The sequence below is a fragment of the Scyliorhinus torazame genome, chromosome 5 (assembly GCF_047496885.1).
Source record: "Scyliorhinus torazame isolate Kashiwa2021f chromosome 5, sScyTor2.1, whole genome shotgun sequence".
Taxonomy (NCBI): domain Eukaryota; kingdom Metazoa; phylum Chordata; class Chondrichthyes; order Carcharhiniformes; family Scyliorhinidae; genus Scyliorhinus; species Scyliorhinus torazame.
The window spans coordinates 123602779-123617985 of NC_092711.1; the positions used below are offsets into that span (position 1 = coordinate 123602779).

Sequence of the window (15207 nt, forward strand, 5' to 3'; positions counted from 1 at the left end):
GCAACACAGTGAGGTTGCACATTGTACACGTCCGTTGATTTCCAGCTGTTTCTATAGTGTAATGGTTATCACATTCGCCTAACACGCGAAAAGTTCGAAACCGAGCAGAAACTTCTCGTACTTCCAGTTTAGTCTGTTGCTGACTATTGCCGCAATCTCGTAACTGGTCTTCATCAACGAGTAATAGCAAAATGCATGCACCCGTATGGTTGTGGTTATTTTCGAAAGCCCTGCCTTCTCAATTTAACTTCCACTTCAAGCATAACTTATCTTCAGGTCTGTAAAGTTCGATTCCTGATTGTTTTATAAGTTGAGACATCGGTTTTAAAGAAACGGCTGTCTTCTTGTAATAAGTGACATGGCCTCTCAGACGAACCATGAGAATCTGCAGCAACACAGTGAGGTTGAACATTGCACAAGTCCATTGATTACTGCACCGCCAGCGGTTTCTGTAGTGTAGTGGTTAGCACATTCCCCTAACATGGGAAAGGTCCCCGAGGCCATACCGGGTAGAAACATCAAGTGCTTCTCATGTTGTGTGAGGAATGTTTGCACAAAGTACTTTTGTTCCCCCATCTCGTATGTTCGAGGATTATGAGGTTTAGTCTCTCATGAGCCACTAAAATAAATTCCACATTAAGTCACAAGCACTGAATTTTCGACAGGCAATGAGAAGAAAAGGACCTTCTTATTTTGGACATTCGGAGCTAGTTCATCCACAACAGAATTTCATGCATTTACAAATGCAGATAAACATACTTATTCACCATCTCAAACATGTCTAAATGAACGACAAATGCAACTTACTGCGGATGCTTCATTCTGAAACAAAAACAGAACATACTGGACAATCTCAGCAGGACTGACAGCCTCTGTGGAGCGAGATGGCAGCGGTCGTTCCGGGCCTGGGTGACTCTTTGTCAAAGCTGGAGAACTGGAAATGGGGTCAGATTCAGACTAATGTGGATGGGGCGGGGTTGGCGTGCCCGATTGGGCCTCGATAGAGTGGACAGCAATAGGTGGAAAATGACGAAAATGTCTCGGACAGAAAGAAAAAGGGAATGTAAATGAGGCTAGTCAAGGCTAACAAAGGTGCTGATAGTGGCGCCTCAAGAGATCAGAATGTGTTAATAGCAGAACAAAGTAAGCAGTGTGTCAGCGAACAATTGGCCACAGGGATCAGATTGCTCAAGTAGGATGGTATGGGCTGGGGGGAGGGGGGCAATGCTGAGGGTAAAACATACCAATGGAAGGAATGAAAATAACTTGATGGAAATAAACAGATAGTGGAGGGAGAAGAGAGATTACACAGTCTGCTGTTGTTGAACTGAATAAAATGAAACATACAGAGAGCTGCCTGAATCTACTGGAATAAGTCAATAGAGGTAAGTGAATGTCCACACATAGACAAGCTTTTAGACAATGTCGCGATTGTCTCGCGAACCTATTGGTTCCCTGCTGTGTGAGCTCAGCTTCTCAAAGCAAACCCAATGTGAATGAATCCCGCCGAATGAGCCGCATAGAAATGAAGAAAACACATCGCCTGACCAACAGAAAACGTTATCAAAGGGCTCGTCCGGGATTTGAACCCGGGACCTCCCGCAAGTTTCGCAATCGAGACACCCAAAGCGCGAATCATACTCCTAGACCAACGAGCCGCGGAACTGGCACAGAAGCACGCTGTTATAGCCATCGAAAGTTGATCCAACATCTGCGGAAGATACTGGAACAACTCAGCGAGTCAGGCGGGATTTGTCGACAGGACAACAAAGCTCGTCTTTCACCATCACCTTTCATTAAAACCGGGACGGGTTAGAAATGTCGGACGTTTTAACCAAGTCAAATCCCGGTGGGAGCAAACAGAACAACAGGAAAGCGCTCTGACAGGGTGCAAGTCAGGAGAGATTAAATGAGAAAAGGCAGTCGTCTTGTAATAAGTGGCCTAGCCTCTCAGCCTCACCATGCGAATCTGCAGCAGCACAGTGAGGTTGCACATTGTACACGTCCGTGGATTGCCAGCTGTTTCTGTAGTGTAGTGGTTATCACATTCGCCTCACACGCGAAAGGTCCCCGGTTCGAAACCGGGCAGAAACATCTCGGGCTACCAGGTTGTTCGGTTGCTGACTTTTGCCGCAATCTCATAACTGGTCTTCATCACCGAAAAATAGCAAACTGCATGCACCCGTATGGTTGTGGTTATTTTCGAAAGCCCTGCCTTCTCAATTTAACTTCCACTTCAAGCAAAACATAACTTATCTTCAGGTCTGTAAATTTCGATTCCTGATTGTTTTCTAAGTTGAGACATCGGTTTTAAAGAAACGGCTGTCTTCTTGTCATAAGTGACATGGCCTCTCAGACGAACCATGAGACGCTGCAGCAACACAGTGAGGTTGAACATTGCATAAGTCCATTGATTACTGCACCGCCAGCGGTTTCTGTAGTGTAGTGGTTAGCACATTCCCCTAACATGCGAAAGGTCCCCGGGGCCATACCGGGTAGAAACATCAAGTGCTTCTCATGTTGTGTGAGGAATGTTTGCACAAAGTACTTTTGTTCCCCCATCTCGTATGTTCGAGGATTATGAGGTTTAGTCTCTCATGAGCCACTAAAATAAATTCCACATTAAGTCACAAGCACTGAATTATCGACAGGCAAAGAGAAGGAAAGGACCTTCCTATTTTGGATATTCGGAGCTAGTTCATCCACAACAGAATTTCATGCATTTACAAATGCAGATAAACATACTTATTCACCATCTCAAACATGTCTAAATAAACGACAAAAGTAACTTACTGCGGATGCTTCATTCTGAAACAAAAACAGAACATACTGGACAATCTCAGCAGGACTGACAGCCTCTGTGGAGCGAGATGGCAGCGGTCGTTCCGGGCCTGGGTGACTCTTTGTCAAAGCTGGAGAACTGGAAATGGGGTCAGATTCAGACTAATGTGGATGGGGCGGGGTTGGCGTGCCCTATTGGGCCTCGATAGAGTGGTCAGCAATAGGTGGAAAATGACGAAAATGTCTCGGACAGAAAGAAAAAGGGAATGTAAATGAGGCTAATCAAGGCTAACAAAGGTGCTGATAGTGGCGCCTCAAGAGATCAGAATGTGTTAATAGCAGAACAAAGTAGGCAGTGTGTCAGCGAACAATTGGCGACAGGGTTGCTCAAGTAGGATGGTATGGGCTGGGGGGAGGGGGGCAATGCTGAGGGTAAAACATACCAATGAAAGGAATGAAAATAACTTGATGGAAATAAACAGATGGTGGAGGTAGAAGAGAGATTACACAGTCTGATGTTGTTGAACTGAATAAAATGAAACATACAGAGAGCTGCCTGAATCAACTGGAATTAGTCAATAGAGGTAAGTGAATGTCATACCCCTAGACTAACGAGCCCCGGGAACGTAACAGAAGCACGCTGTTATTGCCATCGAAAGTCGATCTAACATCTGCGGAAAATACTGGAACAACTCAGCGAGTCAGGCGGAATTTGTCGACAGGACAACAAAGCTCGTCTTTCACCATCACCTTTCATTTAAACCGGGGCGGGTTAGAAATGTCGGACGTTTTAACCAAGTCAAATCCTGGTGGGAGCAAACAGAACAACAGGAAAGCGCTCTGACAGGGTGCAAGTCAGGAGAGATTAAATGAGAAAAGGCCTAGGGTTCCCTGGCCACAGAGTGAGGTGAGCATCGAATGAGAGGATAATTACACCACAGTATGAGGCCATTCTAGCCGCTGTGTCTGTGCCAGCTCTCAACAACTACCGCCCGGATACAAAGAAGAAGTGGAAACAAGATTCAAACCCAAATCTGCGATGGAAGTACACACAGAATGGGAGCAGCATTTGCAGTGTGAGACTGTTGCACACACTATGAGTGTGCAAGCTGTATTGAGCCCAGTGGAAAGATGCGCTGCTGTTCCTCGAGTGTTTGTTGAGCTTCTTTGGAACATTTCAGGAGGCCGATGTCCGGGAGGTCAGCGTTAAGATGCAGCTCTCCAGTCAGTTCAATTCTCCACTTTGGCTCTGTGGATTAGATGGGTCACGTCCCTGTGAAGTTAACGCAGATCATGTTAAGTTCGATCTAATTTCTATATCTTGTGGTTTTATATGTTGAAACATCTGTTTTTGAAAGAAACAGCAGTCGTCTTGTAATAAGTGGCCTGGCCTCTCAGCCTCACCATGCGAATCTGCAGCAACACAGAGAGGTTGCACATTGTACACGTCCGTTGATTGCCAGCTGTTTCTGTAGTGTAGTGTAGTGAACTTTTCGCCTAATACGCGAAAAGTTCGAAACCGAGCAGAAACTTCTCGTACTTCCAGTTTAGTCTGTTGCTGACTATTGCCGCAATCTCGTAACTGGTCTTCATCAACGAGGAATAGCAAAATGCATGCACCCGTATGGTTGTGGTTATTTTCGAAAGCCCTGCCTTCTCAATTTAACTTCCACTTCAAGCATAACTTATCTTCAGGTCTGTAAAGTTCGATTCCTGATTGTTTTATAAGTTGAGACATCGGTTTTAAAGAAACGGCTGTCTTCTTGTAATAAGTGACATGGCCTCTCAGACGAACCATGAGAATCTGCAGCAACACAGTGAGGTTGAACACTGCACAAGTCCATTGATTACTGCACCGCCAGCGGTTTCTGTAGTGTAGTGGTTAGCACATTCCCCTAACATGCGAAAGGTCCCCGAGGCCATACCGGGTAGAAACATCAAGTGCTTCTCATGTTGTGTGAGGAATGTTTGCACAAAGTACTTTTGTTCCCCCATCTCGTATGTTCGAGGATTATGAGGTTTAGTCTCTCATGAGCCACTAAAATAAATTCCACATTAAGTCACAAGCACTGAATTTTCGACAGGCAATGAGAAGAAAAGGACCTTCTTATTTTGGATATTCGGAGCTAGTTCATCCACAACAGAATTTCATGCATTTACAAATGCAGATAAACATACTTATTCACCATCTCAAACATGTCTAAATGAACGACAAATGCAACTTACTGCGGATGCTTCATTCTGAAACAAAAACAGAACATACTGGACAATCTCAGCAGGACTGACAGCCTCTGTGGAGCGAGATGGCAGCGGTCGTTCCGGGCCTGGGTGACTCTTTGTCAAAGCTGGAGAACTGGAAATGGGGTCAGATTCAGACTAATGTGGATGGGGCGGGGTTGGCGTGCCCGATTGGGCCTCGATAGAGTGGTCAGCAATAGGTGGAAAATGACGAAAATGTCTCGGACAGAAAGAAAAAGGGAATGTAAATGAGGCTAATCAAGGCTAACAAAGGTGCTGATAGTGGCGCCTCAAGAGATCAAAATGTGTTAATAGCAGAACAAAGTAAGCAGTGTGTCAGCGAACAATTGGCCACAGGGATCAGATTGCTCAAGTAGGATGGTATGGGCTGGGGGGAGGGGGGCAATGCTGAGGGTAAAACATACCAATGGAAGGAATGAAAATAACTTGATGGCAATAAACAGATGGTGGAGGGAGAAGAGAGATTACACAGTCTGATGTTGTTGAACTGAATAAAATGAAACATACAGAGAGCTGCCTGAATCTACTGGAATAAGTCAATAGAGGTAAGTGAATGTCCACACATAGACAAGCTTTTAGACAATGTCGCGATTGTCTCGCGAACCTATTGGTTCCCTGCTGTATGAGCTCAGCTTCTCAAAGCAAACCCAATGTGAATGAATCCCGCCGAATGAGCCGCATAGAAATGAAGTAAACATATCGCCTGACCAACAGAAAACGTTATCAAAGGGCTCGCCCGGGATTTGAACCCGGGACCTCCCGCAAGTTTCGCATTCGAGACACCCAAAGCGAGAATCATACTCCTAGATCAACGAGCCGCGGAATTGGCACAGAAGCACGCTGTTATAGCCATCGAAAGTTGATCCAACATCTGCGGAAGATACTGGAACAACTCAGCGAGTCAGGCGGGATTTGTCGACAGGACAACAAAGCTCGTCTTTCACCATCACCTTTCATTAAAACCGGGACGGGTTAGAAATGTCGGACGTTTTAACAAAGTCAAATCCCGGTGGGAGCAAACAGAACAACAGGAAAGCGCTCTGACAGGGTGCAAGTCAGGAGAGATTAAATGAGAAAAGGCAGTCGTCTTGTAATAAGTGGCCTAGCCTCTCAGCCTCACCATGCGAATCTGCAGCAGCACAGTGAGGTTGCACATTGTACACGTCCGTGGATTGCCAGCTGTTTCTGTAGTGTAGTGGTTATCACATTCGCCTCACACGCGAAAGGTCCCCGGTTCGAAACCGGGCAGAAACATCTCGTACTACCAGGTTAGTCTGTTGCTGACTACAGCCGCAATCTCATAACTGGTCTTCATCACCGAGAAATAGCAAAATGCATGCACCCGTATGGTTGTGGTTATTTTCGAAAGCCCTGCCTTCTCAATTTAACTTCCACTTCAAGCAAAACATAACTTATCTTCAGGTCTGTAAATTTCGATTCCTGATTGTTTTCTAAGTTGAGACATCGGTTTTAAAGAAACGGCTGTCTTCTTGTCATAAGTGACATGGCCTCTCAGACGAACCATGAGAAGCTGCAGCAACACAGTGAGGTTGAACATTGCATAAGTCCATTGATTACTGCACCGCCAGCGGTTTCTGTAGTGTAGTGGTTAGCACATTCCCCTAACATGCGAAAGGTCCCCGGGGCCATACCGGGTAGAAACATCAAGTGCTTCTCATGTTGTGTGAGGAATGTTTGCACAAAGTACTTTTGTTCCCCCATCTCGTATGTTCGAGGATTATGAGGTTTAGTCTCTCATGAGCCACTAAAATAAATTCCACATTAAGTCACAAGCACTGAATTTTCGACAGGCAATGAGAAGAAAAGGACCTTCCTATTTTGGATATTCGGAGCTAGTTCATCCACAACAGAATTTCATGCATTTACAAATGCAGATAAACATACTTATTCACCATCTCAAACATGTCTAAATAAACGACAAATGCAACTTACTGCGGATGCTTCATTCTGAAACAAAAACAGAACATACTGGACAATCTCAGCAGGACTGACAGCCTCTGTGGAGCGAGATGGCAGCGGTCGTTCCGGGCCTGGGTGACTCTTTGACAAAGCTGGAGAACTGGAAATGGGGTCAGATTCAGACTAATGTGGATGGGGCGGGGTTGGCGTGCCCTATTGGGCCTCGATAGAGTGGTCAGCAATAGGTAGAAAATGACGAAAATGTCTCGGACAGAAAGAAAAAGGGAATGTAAATGAGGCTAATCAAGGCTAACAAAGGTGCTGATAGTGGCGCCTCAAGAGATCAGAATGTGTTAATAGCAGAACAAAGTAAGCAGTGTGTCAGCGAACAATTGGCGACAGGGTTGCTCAAGTAGGATGGTATGGGCTGGGGGGCAATGCTGAGGGTAAAACATACCAATGAAAGGAATGAAAATAACTTGATGGAAATAAACAGATGGTGGAGGTAGAAGAGAGATTACACAGTCTGATGTTGTTGAACTGAATAAAATGAAACATACAGAGAGCTGCCTGAATCAACTGGAATTAGTCAATAGAGGTAAGTGAATGTCATACCCCTAGACCAACGAGCCCCGGGAACGTAACAGAAGCACGCTGTTATTGCCATCGAAAGTCGATCTAACATCTGCGGAAAATACTGGAACAACTCAGCGAGTCAGGCGGGATTTGTCGACAGGACAACAAAGCTCGTCTTTCACCATCACCTTTCATTTAAACCGGGGCGGGTTAGAAATGTCGGACGTTTTAACCAAGTCAAATCCTGGTGGGAGCAAACAGAACAACAGGAAAGCGCTCTGACAGGGTGCAAGTCAGGAGAGATTAAATGAGAAAAGGCCTAGGGTTCCCTGGCCACAGAGTGAGGTGAGCATCGAATGAGAGAATAATTACACCACAGTATGAGGCCATTCCAGCCGCTGTGTCTGTGCCAGCTCTCAACAACTACCGCCCGGATACAAAGAAGAAGTGGAAACAAGATTCAAACCCAAATCTGCGATGGAAGTACACACAGAGTGGGGCAGCATTTACAGTGTCAGACTGTTGCACACACTATGAGTGTGCAAGCTGTATTGAGCCCAGTGGAAAGATGCGCTGCTGTTCCTCGAGTGTTTGTTGAGCTTCTTTGGAACATTTCAGGAGGCCGAGGTCCGGGAGGTCAGCGTTAAGATGCAGCTCTCCAGTCAGTTCAATTCTCCACTTTGGCTCTGTGGATTAGATGGGTCACGTCCCTGTGAAGTTAACGCAGATCATGTTAAGTTCGATCTAATTTCTACATCTTGTGGTTTTATATGTTGAAACATCTGTTTATGAAAGAAACAGCAGTCGTCTTGTAATAAGTGGCCTGGCCTCTCAGCCTCACCATGCGAATCTGCAGCAACACAGAGAGGTTGCACATTGTACACGTCCGTTGATTGCCAGCTGTTTCTGTAGTGTAGTGGTTATCACATTCGCCTAACACGCGAAAAGTTCGAAACCGAGCAGAAACTTCTCGTACTTCCAGTTTAGTCTGTTGCTGACTATTGCCGCAATCTCGTAACTGGTCTTCATCAACGAGGAATAGCAAAATGCATGCACCCGTATGGTTGTGGTTATTTTCGAAAGCCCTGCCTTCTCAATTTAACTTCCACTTCAAGCATAACCTATCTTCAGGTCTGTAAAGTTCGATTCCTGATTGTTTTATAAGTTGAGACATCGGTTTTAAAGAAACGGCTGTCTTCTTGTAATAAGTGACATGGCCTCTCAGACGAACCATGAGAATCTGCAGCAACACAGTGAGGTTGAACACTGCACAAGTCCATTGATTACTGCACCGCCAGCGGTTTCTGTAGTGTAGTGGTTAGCACATTCCCCTAACATGCGAAAGGTCCCCGAGGCCATACCGGGTAGAAACATCAAGTGCTTCTCATGTTGTGTGAGGAATGTTTGCACAAAGTACTTTTGTTCCCCCATCTCGTATGTTCGAGGATTATGAGGTTTAGTCTCTCATGAGCCACTAAAATAAATTCCACATTAAGTCACAAGCACTGAATTTTCGACAGGCAATGAGAAGAAAAGGACCTTCTTATTTTGGATATTCGGAGCTAGTTCATCCACAACAGAATTTCATGCATTTACAAATGCAGATAAACATACTTATTCACCATCTCAAACATGTCTAAATGAACGACAAATGCAACTTACTGCGAATGCTTCATTCTGAAACAAAAACAGAACATACTGGACAATCTCAGCAGGACTGACAGCCTCTGTGGAGCGAGATGGCAGCGGTCGTTCCGGGCCTGGGTGACTCTTTGTCAAAGCTGGAGAACTGGAAATGGGGTCAGATTCAGACTAATGTGGATGGGGCGGGGTTGGCGTGCCCGATTGGGCCTCGATAGAGTGGTCAGCAATAGGTGGAAAATGACGAAAATGTCTCGGACAGAAAGAAAAAGGGAATGTAAATGAGGCTAATCAAGGCTAACAAAGGTGCTGATAGTGGCGCCTCAAGAGATCAGAATGTGTTAATAGCAGAACAAAGTAAGCAGTGTGTCAGCGAACAATTGGCCACAGGGATCAGATTGCTCAAGTAGGATGGTATGGGCTGGGGGGAGGGGGGCAATGCTGAGGGTAAAACATACCAATGGAAGGAATGCAAATAACTTGATGGAAATAAACAGATGGTGGAGGGAGAAGAGAGATTACACAGTCTGTTGTTGTTGAACTGAATAAAATGAAACATACAGAGAGCTGCCTGAATCTACTGGAATAAGTCAATAGAGGTAAGTGAATGTCCACACATAGACAAGCTTTTAGACAATGTCGCGATTGTCTCGCGAACCTATTGGTTCCCTGCTGTGTGAGCTCAGCTTCTCAAAGCAAACCCAATGTGAATGAATCCCGCCGAATGAGCCGCATAGAAATGAAGAAAACATATCGCCTGACCAACAGAAAACGTTATCAAAGGGCTCGTCCGGGATTTGAACCCGGGACCTCCCGCAAGTTTCGCAATCGAGACACCCAAAGCGAGAATCATACCCATAGACCAACGAGCCGCGGAACTGGCACAGAAGCACGCTGTTATAGCCATCGAAAGTTGATCCAACATCTGCGGAAGATACTGGAACAACTCAGCGAGTCAGGCGGGATTTGTCGACAGGACAACAAAGCTCGTCTTTCACCATCACCTTTCATTAAAACCGGGACGGGTTAGAAATGTCGGACGTTTTAACCAAGTCAAATCCCGGTGGGAGCAAACAGAACAACAGGAAAGCGCTCTGACAGGGTGCAAGTCAGGAGAGATTAAATGAGAAAAGGCAGTCGTCTTGTAATAAGTGGCCTAGCCTCTCAGCCTCACCATGCGAATCTGCAGCAGCACAGTGAGGTTGCACATTGTACACGTCCGTGGATTGCCAGCTGTTTCTGTAGTGTAGTGGTTATCACATTCGCCTCACACGCGAAAGGTCCCCGGTTCGAAACCGGGCAGAAACATCTCGTACTACCAGGTTAGTCTGTTGCTGACTACAGCCGCAATCTCATAACTGGTCTTCATCACCGAGGAATAGCAAAATGCATGCACCCGTATGGTTGTGGTTATTTTCGAAAGCCCTGCCTTCTCAATTTAACTTCCACTTCAAGCAAAACATAACTTATCTTCAGGTCTGTAAATTTCGATTCCTGATTGTTTTCTAAGTTGAGACATCGGTTTTAAAGAAACGGCTGTCTTCTTGTCATAAGTGACATGGCCTCTCAGACGAACCTTGAGAAGCTGCAGCAACACAGTGAGGTTGAACATTGCATAAGTCCATTGATTACTGCACCGCCAGCGGTTTCTGTAGTGTAGTGGTTAGCACATTCCCCTAACATGCGAAAGGTCCCCGGGGCCATACCGGGTAGAAACATCAAGTGCTTCTCATGTTGTGTGAGGAATGTTTGCACAAAGTACTTTTGTTCCCCCATCTCGTATGTTCGAGGATTATGAGGTTTAGTCTCTCATGAGCCACTAAAATAAATTCCACATTAAGTCACAAGCACTGAATTTTCGACAGGCAATGAGAAGAAAAGGACCTTCCTATTTTGGATATTCGGAGCTAGTTCATCCACAACAGAATTTCATGCATTTACAAATGCAGATAAACATACTTATTCACCATCTCAAACATGTCTAAATAAACGACAAATGCAACTTACTGCGGATGCTTCATTCTGAAACAAAAACAGAACATACAGGACAATCTCAGCAGGACTGACAGCCTCTGTGGAGCGAGATGGCAGCGGTCGTTCCGGGCCTGGGTGACTCTTTGTCAAAGCTGGAGAACTGGAAATGGGGTCAGATTCAGACTAATGTGGATGGGGCGGGGTTGGCGTGCCCTATTGGGCCTCGATAGAGTGGTCAGCAATAGGTGGAAAATGACGAAAATGTCTCGGACAGAAAGAAAAAGGGAATGTAAATGAGGCTAATCAAGGCTAACAAAGGTGCTGATAGTGGCGCCTCAAGAGATCAGAATGTGTTAATAGCAGAACAAAGTAAGCAGTGTGTCAGCGAACAATTGGCGACAGGGTTGCTCAAGTAGGATGGTATGGGCTGGGGGGAGGGGGGCAATGCTGAGGGTAAAACATACCAATGGAAGGAATTAAAATAACTTGATGGAAATAAACAGATGGTGGAGGTAGAAGAGAGATTACACAGTCTGATGTTGTTGAACTGAATAAAATGAAACATACAGAGAGCTGCCTGAATCAACTGGAATTAGTCAATAGAGGTAAGTGAATGTCATACCCCTAGACCAACGAGCCCCGGGAACGTAACAGAAGCACGCTGTTATTGCCATCGAAAGTCGATCTAACATCTGCGGAAAATACTGGAACAACTCAGCGAGTCAGGCGGGATTTGTCGACAGGACAACAAAGCTCGTCTTTCACCATCACCTTTCATTAAAACCGGGGAAGGTTAGAAATGTCGGACGTTTTAACCAAGCCAAATCCTGGTGGGAGCAAACAGAACAACAGGAAAGCGGTCTGACAGGGTGCAAGTCAGGAGAGATTAAATGAGAAAAGGCCTAGGGTTCCCTGGCCACAGAGTGAGGTGAGCATCGAATGAGAGAATAATTACACCACAGTATGAGGCCATTCTAGCCGCTGTGTCTGTGCCAGCTCTCAACAACTACCGCCCGGATACAAAGAAGAAGTGGAAACAAGATTCAAACCCAAATCTGCGATGGAAGTACACACAGAATGGGGGCAGCATTTACAGTGTGAGACTGTTGCACACACTATGAGTGTGCAAGCTGTATTGAGCCCAGTGGAAAGATGCGCTGCTGTTCCTCGAGTGTTTGTTGAGCTTCTTTGGAACATTTCAGGAGGCCGAGGTCCGGGAGGTCAGCGTTAAGATGCAGCTCTCCAGTCAGTTCAATTCTCCACTTTGGCTCTGTGGATTAGATGGGTCACGTCCCTGTGAAGTTAACGCAGATCATGTTAAGTTCGATCTAATTTCTACATCTTGTGGTTTTATATGTTGAAACATCTGCTTTGAAAGAAACAGCAGTCGTCTTGTAATAAGTGGCCTGGCCTCTCAGCCTCACCATGCGAATCTGCAGCAACACAGTGAGGTTGCACATTGTACACGTCCGTTGATTTCCATCTGTTTCTATAGTGTAGTGGTTATCACATTCGCCTAACACGCGAAAAGTTCGAAACCGAGCAGAAAGTTCTCGTACTTCCAGTTTAGTCTGTTGCTGACTATTGCCGCAATCTCGTAACTGGTCTTCATCAACGAGGAATAGCAAAATGCATGCACCCGTATGGTTGTGGTTATTTTCGAAAGCCCTGCCTTCTCAGTTTAACTTCCACTTCAAGCAAAACATAACTTATCTTCAGGTCTGTAAATTTCGATTCCTGATTGTTTTCTAAGTTGAGACATCTGTTTTAAAGAAACGGCTGTCTTCTTGTAATAAGTGACATGGCCTCTCAGACGAACCATGAGAATCTGCAGCAACACAGTGAGGTTGAACATTGCACAAGTCCATTGATTACTGCAACGCCAGCGGTTTCTGTAGTGTAGTGGTTAGCACATTCCCCTAACATGGGAAAGGTCCCCGAGGCCATACCGGGTAGAAACATCAAGTGCTTCTCATGTTGTGTGAGGAATGTTTGCACAAAGTACTTTTGTTCCCCCATCTCGTATGTTCGAGGATTATGAGGTTTAGTCTCTCATGAGCCACTAAAATAAATTCCACATTAAGTCACAAGCACTGAATTTTCGACAGGCAATGAGAAGAAAAGGACCTTCTTATTTTGGATATTCGGAGCTAGTTCATCCACAACAGAATTTCATGCATTTACAAATGCAGATAAACATACTTATTCACCATCTCAAACATGTCTAAATGAACGACAAATGCAACTTACTGCGGATGCTTCATTCTGAAACAAAAACAGAACATACTGGACAATCTCAGCAGGACTGACAGCCTCTGTGGAGCGAGATGGCAGCGGTTGTTCCGGGCCTGGGTGACTCTTTGTCAAAGCTGGAGAACTGGAAATGGGGTCAGATTCAGACTAATGTGGATGGGGCGGGGTTGGCGTGCCCGATTGGGCCTCGATAGAGTGGTCAGCAATAGGTGGAAAATGACGAAAATGTCTCGGACAGAAAGAAAAAGGGAATGTAAATGAGGCTAATCAAGGCTAACAAAGGTGCTGATAGTGGCGCCTCAAGAGATCAGAATGTGTTAATAGCAGAACAAAGTAAGCAGTGTGTCAGCGAACAATTGGCCACAGGGATCAGATTGCTCAAGTAGGATGGTATGGGCTGGGGGGAGGGGGGCAATGCTGAGGGTAAAACATACCAATGGAAGGAATGAAAATAACTTGATGGAAATAAACAGATGGTGGATGGAGAAGAGAGATTACACAGTCTGATGTTGTTGAACTGAATAAAATGAAACATACAGAGAGCTGCCTGAATCTACTGGAATAAGTCAATAGAGGTAAGTGAATGTCCACACATAGACAAGCTTTTAGACAATGTCGCGATTGTCTCGCGAACCTATTGGTTCCCTGCTGTGTGAGCTCAGCTTCTCAAAGCAAACTCAATGTGAATGAATCCCGCCGAATGAGCCGCATAGAAATGAAGAAAACATATCGCCTGACCAACAGAAAACGTTATCAAAGGGCTCGTCCGGGATTTGAACCCGGGACCTCCCGCAAGTTTCGCAATCGAGACACCCAAAGCGAGAATCATACTCCTAGACCAACGAGCCGCGGAACTGGCACAGAAGCACGCTGTTATAGCCATCGAAAGTTGATCCAACATCTGCGGAAGATACTGGAACAACTCAGCGAGTCAGGCGGGATTTGTCGACAGGACAACAAAGCTCGTCTTTCACCATCACCTTTCATTAAAACCGGGACGGGTTAGAAATGTCGGACGTTTTAACCAAGTCAAATCCCGGTGGGAGCAAACAGAACAACAGGAAAGCGCTCTGACAGGGTGCAAGTCAGGAGAGATTAAATGAGAAAAGGCAGTCGTCTTGTAATAAGTGGCCTAGCCTCTCAGCCTCACCATGCGAATCTGCAGCAGCACAGTGAGGTTGCACATTGTACACGTCTGTGGATTGTCAGCTGTTTCTGTAGTGTAGTGGTTATCACATTCGCCTCACACGCGAAAGGTCCCCGGTTCGAAACCGGGCAGAAACATCTCGTACTACCAGGTTAGTCTGTTGCTGACTATTGCCGCAATCTCATAACTGGTCTTTATGCGAAAGGTCCCCGGGGCCATACCGGGTAGAAACATCAAGTGCTTCTCATGTTGTGTGAGGAATGTTTGCGCGAAGTACTTTTGTTCCCCCATCTCGTATGTTCGAGGATTATGAGGTTTAGTCTCTCATGAGCCACTAAAATAAATTCCACATTAAGTCACAAGCACTGAATTTTCGACAGGCAATGAGAAGAAAAGGACCTTCCTATTTTGGATATTCGGAGCTAGTTCATCCACAACAGAATTTCATGCATTTACAAATGCAGATAAACATACTTATTCACCATCTCAAACATGTCTAAATAAACGACAAATGCAACTTACTGCGGATGCTTCATTCTGAAACAAAAACAGAACATACTGGACAATCTCAGCAGGACTGACAGCCTCTGTGGAGCGAGATGGCAGCGGTCGTTCCGGGCCTGGGTGACTCTTTGTCAAAGCTGGAGAACTGGAAA

At 45.5% G+C, this 15207-nt stretch overlaps 4 non-coding genes across 4 annotated transcripts; all 4 read left to right on the forward strand.

Moving 5' to 3' along the window:
* Positions 1-2021: 2021 nt before the first annotated feature.
* trnav-cac (transfer RNA valine (anticodon CAC)) lies at positions 2022-2094 on the forward strand. Its single transcript has one exon. It is a non-coding gene; the product is annotated as a tRNA-Val (tRNA).
* A 4127-nt stretch (positions 2095-6221) lies between these two features.
* Positions 6222-6294, forward strand: trnav-cac (transfer RNA valine (anticodon CAC)). The gene has a single exon. It is a non-coding gene; the product is annotated as a tRNA-Val (tRNA).
* Positions 6295-10412: 4118 nt separating this feature from the next.
* Positions 10413-10485, forward strand: trnav-cac (transfer RNA valine (anticodon CAC)). The gene has a single exon. It is a non-coding gene; the product is annotated as a tRNA-Val (tRNA).
* Positions 10486-14615: 4130 nt separating this feature from the next.
* Positions 14616-14688, forward strand: trnav-cac (transfer RNA valine (anticodon CAC)). The gene has a single exon. It is a non-coding gene; the product is annotated as a tRNA-Val (tRNA).
* Positions 14689-15207: the final 519 nt, after the last annotated feature.